Genomic DNA, 5796 nt, shown 5'->3' with positions numbered 1-5796 from the left:
TATATATATATATATATATATATATATATATATATATATATATATATATATATATATATATATATCTTGGTTGCGTGAATGATATATGAGTATTGGTATGTGAATATGTTTCATCTTTTGCTAATACAATTTCTTAGTTTGTTGTATGCAGTTGTCAAATCAGTATTTCACTCTTACCTATTTGTTTTGTCATATATATATATATATATATATATATGTATATATATATGTATATATAAAAGACTAAATCGAGCAATTTACAAAACTCCTAACCTAAGTCACCAAAAATAAAAAAATAAACGTACTTATTAAAAATAATGATGACAACCCGTAAACCAATCAAATGGCTGCATTGAGATTTTCTCAAACCACCGTAACTAAGTTGGGTGTTTTAAATGCCATGGACCGACAAACCGTGGACGTGGAGTACACCACTGCCGCTGCTTGCATCGACTTCAGATTCAGCTCACGAATAAAGGCCCAACTTCAAACGCTTTAGCCCAGTGCTGATTTCATCCAGATTCGTTTGCAGACGGATTTGGTTATTTCTCTTCGATGGCCCAACTAGTGATGGCCAAAAATCGGTCGCGGGCCGGACCGGTCCTAATCAGGCCTTACCTTCTTCGTAACCGACGGTAACCGGTCCAACCATAACCGGTCCCGGTCGAGAATGTGATAACCAGTCAAACCGACTCATAACCGGTTATGAGGCTATCGGTCTCGGTCCCAACCGGTCTCATCCATAAAAAAAGTATATTTTTTATTTTGTTTTAAATTTTAAATGATATATAGTTTTGCTATGTTATTAAATTTATCGTACGGATCACTCAAATACACTTTAAAATTACGTTCTATTATAATTAAAATCATATTGTTTTACAAAAAAAATTATAAAAATTATTTGAAAATACATTTATTTATCAATCTTCATCGGTATCTCATGTCGGATTGATTTGAAAAGTTCCGGTCTCTTGAATTCTTCTAATAGCCTATTGGTCATCAAGGTCATCAATGTCGAGTTCCTCATCATCGTCATATTATGAGTAAGTGTCGTCGGTATCGGTAGTTGCTGGCTTGGCCATCACTAGGCCTGACACCCTACTCACAGCCAATAATGATAATTATAATAAATAAAAATCATAATAGTTGAAAATTTCGAAAATTATAAATGATAATAATTAAAAAGAAAAAATAATAAATTTATTTTATATTTATACTATATTATAAAGTATTTGACAAAAACTCTTAAAAACCATTTTTTTTATACATGAAGTACTGCATATTGATGCATATTACTTAAAATTCAAGATTACAAGTAAATTATGCACAAATACAACTTATTAAAGCTTCATGTTTGAATTCGTATAACTAACTGCGGATATACATAATCAAATAGAGTATAAACATCTCATTTTAAAATATAAAAAATCTAAATATAATTAGAATAATTATCGAGTTTTAATAAAATAATTATCTATTATTTTTATAAGAAAATTATATTATTAAACCAAATATAAATTACTTTGTTATTGAACTTAAATTAAACTATTATTAAAAAAAAATTGAATTAAAAGTTACATAAAAATGATGAATTTTAAATAGTTAATTTGATACTAATATCGATATATTTTTGTCAAATTTTTATGATGTATTTACATATTTTATTCAAAAATAAAAACATCATCGTTTTTTTCAAAATCACATAAAACCATATTATAATATCGATTGAGATAAATAATAAAATAAAATATTAAAATTAAGATTTATCTTGTTGCATTGTAACTCTTTTAATTTTCATAAATATGCTTGATCGAATCTGTTGGTCGTTGATGATGTTTTAAATTGAGAGTTTAACAAATTCATATAATAATTCGAAATATTGAAATCTAAAAAAAATAGATGCACGGAGATAACACAAATAAAATAAAATAATTTGGATAAAGTCGGTAATTTTAATAAATAATGGATAAATTCATTTAATTTTATTTAATAAAAATATTAGTTAAATTAACTTTATCTATATTATCTTATAAAATATTTGATTATAACTCTTAAAAACTCTAAAAACACAACTTTAGTTACAACCTACTATACTATCCCTAAACCCCCGCCATCCCTATTCAGCGCATCCCTAAACCCAATCCCATTTTTATCCCCCCAAGCCCCCAACCCAATTCGATTTCATCTAAACGATTTTTCGCCCACACCCAATTCGATTTCATCTAAAAGATTTCATCATTTGTGATTTAGGGTTGCTCAGCTAAACCTTACAAGACCAGGTTTTGTAGAGTTTTTATCATTAAAATATCTACTACTGCAACTTATTCTGTAAAGAATGATCTCATCAAATGGAGTTCATTTTGCCTGAACTACAGATAGTTCTTATTCAGGAGAAAATGGGACAAAGACAYTGAGGCAGTTGCAAGCAGAAGAGGACGATGAAGAAAGGTTTCAAGCTGACCTCTTAAAAGCTGTATGCCAAAGCCTTGGTATTTATTCCTTACCTCTAATAGGTGAAGTTATGATTATGATGTTATTTGAATCATTATGATGTGATTTGTCCGTAGCATTTGCAATCATCATAACAGGGTGCCAATAAACCCTAAACCTAAACGATATCATCGCCAACAGAGTTTGAATAATACAGATTTGATTTAATCCCTAAATATTTTGAGATGATATCGACTAGAGATGCATATATATTTGACATGTTCTTCAATCCATCAGTGTCAATCCAGAATCTAGAGGAGGTATTAGTTCGTAATCGCAGCGACCGGAAAAGATTGCAGTTTACAGGTTCATATTCGTTTTCTATTCCTGTTTAATTTAATTTCTGTAGTTTCTAAATGAACACAACAGATTGCATTTGGATGGATTTCCTATATTTTCTTCTTCTCGGCCCCCACTAATTGCATAGCGTCTGTAGAAAATGTATAGTGCAACCCACAGACAGGATGACTTGGTGCTGTCCCTAGAAACTTTTTCTGAACTTTGTATGCCTCGGCTGCCATTGGGTCGTTTTAGCTAGCTCATATCGGATGTAAATGCCCAGATAAATAGTGGATGAAGTTGTTATATAGTCATCATAGATTACCAGGCAAAACTGGGACTGTCATGTGATACTTAATAGAATTCCATGAGGATTTTAACTAACTTGGTCCTGCCACCTTTGCCTTTTAACTTCATAAAATAAAAAGTAAGGGTTATTTCAGCCACACCATAAAGAAGGTGTCTTCCGCTTGTCTATGCATGAAATCAGTTTCTTGGGTATGTAACAGGAAAGACACTTATTTTATGTCATTGCCTATGTTAAACTTTGCTCACTTGTTTCATGATCTCAGGCCTGGAATGATCATAAGCACTTTGCTTTCTTCGTCTCTAATTTCTTTGATTCAAGATCATTCAAGAAAGCATAATGTGTGTTACTGAGAAAGAATGTATAAACTATGAAGGACCAAGACAAATACCACTAACACCCATAAGCTATAATCTTCAATGCTTACAGAATCTAATCTGTCCTGGTGCAACTCTTATTCCTGATCAATTGGCTACCAGGTATTCACTCAAATGAATAAGAAAAAGATGGAATATAGAATCTGCATAGTAACTAGGAACGATGCTTATCTACTCTACCTGTCGTTGCTTTGCCTATTTCAATAATTTCAGAACTTTTTGTAGGATGTTTTGCTAGGGTAAAGTTTCTATTTTAGGATACTATACTCAGCTGAATTTGATAGTTGGAAATGACAAATTATTGTATAGTAACTATTATGCTATATCTCTTGAGTCGATACTTTTTTAAGGTGTTGATATAATCATCATAGGCATGTATAGTAGGATATGGGATTAATTCATTCAGTAGCAATGTCCTTGAGCAAATTTCTGTTTGGTCAACATACTATAAAAATCGTCATAAAAACCATCCAACATAGAAGATTGTGTTGTTTTAGAACAATCTTTGTGGAGCAAATTTCTATTTGGTCACCATGTGGGTCTCATCTCGTATTCAAAGTTTTCCTTTAACTATGTACATACCTAAACTTTAATTAACTTTTGAGAGGCTATTATATATACTGCTAATTCCCCATGTCTCCCTCTCTCCCTCTTTTTCTTAATGTGTGCTTTACAAGCACATGATTAGTGCTATTGCTTTTGATGGTTCATGCAGTGAATGCTTCAGAGTTTGGYCTTGATGTTGAAGACTATATCTTATTGGTGAGTGGCTGAAGTTCTGTGTTTTTTACTGGGCAAACATGTGGCAACAAACAAACTCACCATCATTGTTTTGCCTATAATCAACTCTTACCAATTATGCACTCTCTCCGAAAAGGGGAAGAAATTGGTCAGTTATTGTTGCCATAGATTTGTTCTTTTTCATTTTATTATCTATTGGATTGATTTCAAAGTGTAGGGATCATGGAAGTTTTTCCTTTGCTACATACGTACTTTAGTTTGCTGTATAACTTGTATATGTTGCAATTTTACTAATCTACTTTCTTTTGCAGGAATTTGCTTTATGTCCAATGAGTTGGTAAGAATTTCACATTTTATCCCTGTAGTGTTGCTACTTCATTTTCAATATAGTAGCCTCTTATCTGAATAGTAGAATTCCAAATGCAGATGGTTTTGTGATATGTTTATAAGCATTTTTACCAATCTGCATGTGGCCTTATGACCTGATGCATGTGACATCATTTCTGAAGCTTCCACGAGACCGAGTGAATTGTTTGTTTTTCTTTTTTGTTTTCACTAAGCCCTGTGTGAATTAGATATTTATCTGGAATAAGGGTGAAATGAACAACTGTTAGGGACCGTTTACCAAACGCTTATCCGGGTAAGCGCTTACCAAGTTACATTATCTTACCGGATGAATATTGTAAAGACCAAGAATCTTACCCGGTAAGGGAGGGCGACGATTCTTACCACGGTAAGCACTTACCGGGTAAATTGTTACATGCGATGTCGTTTTGGCGGACTAAAATCTTACTCGGTAAATAAATAGTAGTGTTAAAWTTTACCGKTAAGCACTTAYTGGGTAAGTATTTGGTAAACGGCCCCTTAGTCTATTTTTTGTGCTGAATGAACAATTTGAATCGTAGAAAACCATTTTAATCTTCTTTAATAAAAAACCACTGTTTGACAAATATATTTTATATGATAAAAAACTTAACAATCTATAAGTTATTTAAATAGAGAGTATATAATCTAAGTCAACTAGCTAAGTCCAAGATTGAATGGCCCTACTCTGTGTGTGTATGCATAGATATTATATTAGCCTTGCAGGTTTAAGAAACAGAAGCATAATGCTTGTTGCATGTTGTGGTTTTGAATCTCCATATCAAATTGGTTTTATTTATTTATTGTGAATGGCTCTACAGGGCTGAATCTCATCTATAGGTAGAACAGAATTAATTGTTCACGCGATTCATACGATTGTTCCACACTCAATTCAAGGTAATTAATTGATCATCTGTTGATAGTGTGATTTATTTAAGGCTTTGCTTCCCTTCTCTTGATAGTGTGATTTATTTAAAGAATTTGACCTCATTTGAAACGATTCCCTTCTTCGTTTGAACCATATACACATGTGAATCGACAGTCAAGTTCTGTCCATTCCCCTCTTGATAATGTGATTTAATTACCAAGTTCTGTCTCATGTAGCTTAAGTTGCCCGACAAATTTGAGCGTAAGCTAAACCAGTGAGCTGTACTTATTTGCCAAAATAGGTACAATTTTTATGTTTATCAAAGACCAACATAGGAGTTCCTACAATCTTTCTTTTTCTTTGCATTGCAT

The 5796-nt window shown here is 32.1% G+C and overlaps 1 long non-coding RNA gene across 1 annotated transcript; it reads left to right on the top strand.

The window, feature by feature from the left end:
• Positions 1-2209: 2209 nt before the first annotated feature.
• On the top strand, positions 2210-2838 carry LOC112518893. The gene is made up of 3 exons (XR_003069875.1): positions 2210-2279; positions 2376-2489; positions 2728-2838. It is a non-coding gene; the product is annotated as an uncharacterized LOC112518893 (long non-coding RNA).
• The last annotated feature ends 2958 nt before the right edge of the window (positions 2839-5796 follow it).

This window comes from Cynara cardunculus (assembly GCF_001531365.2).
Source record: "Cynara cardunculus var. scolymus isolate 2C chromosome LG 10, CcrdV1, whole genome shotgun sequence".
NCBI lineage: Eukaryota > Viridiplantae > Streptophyta > Magnoliopsida > Asterales > Asteraceae > Cynara > Cynara cardunculus.
Note: the sequence above shows the minus strand (reverse complement) of the source record. Positions and strands in the feature narration are given on the sequence as shown.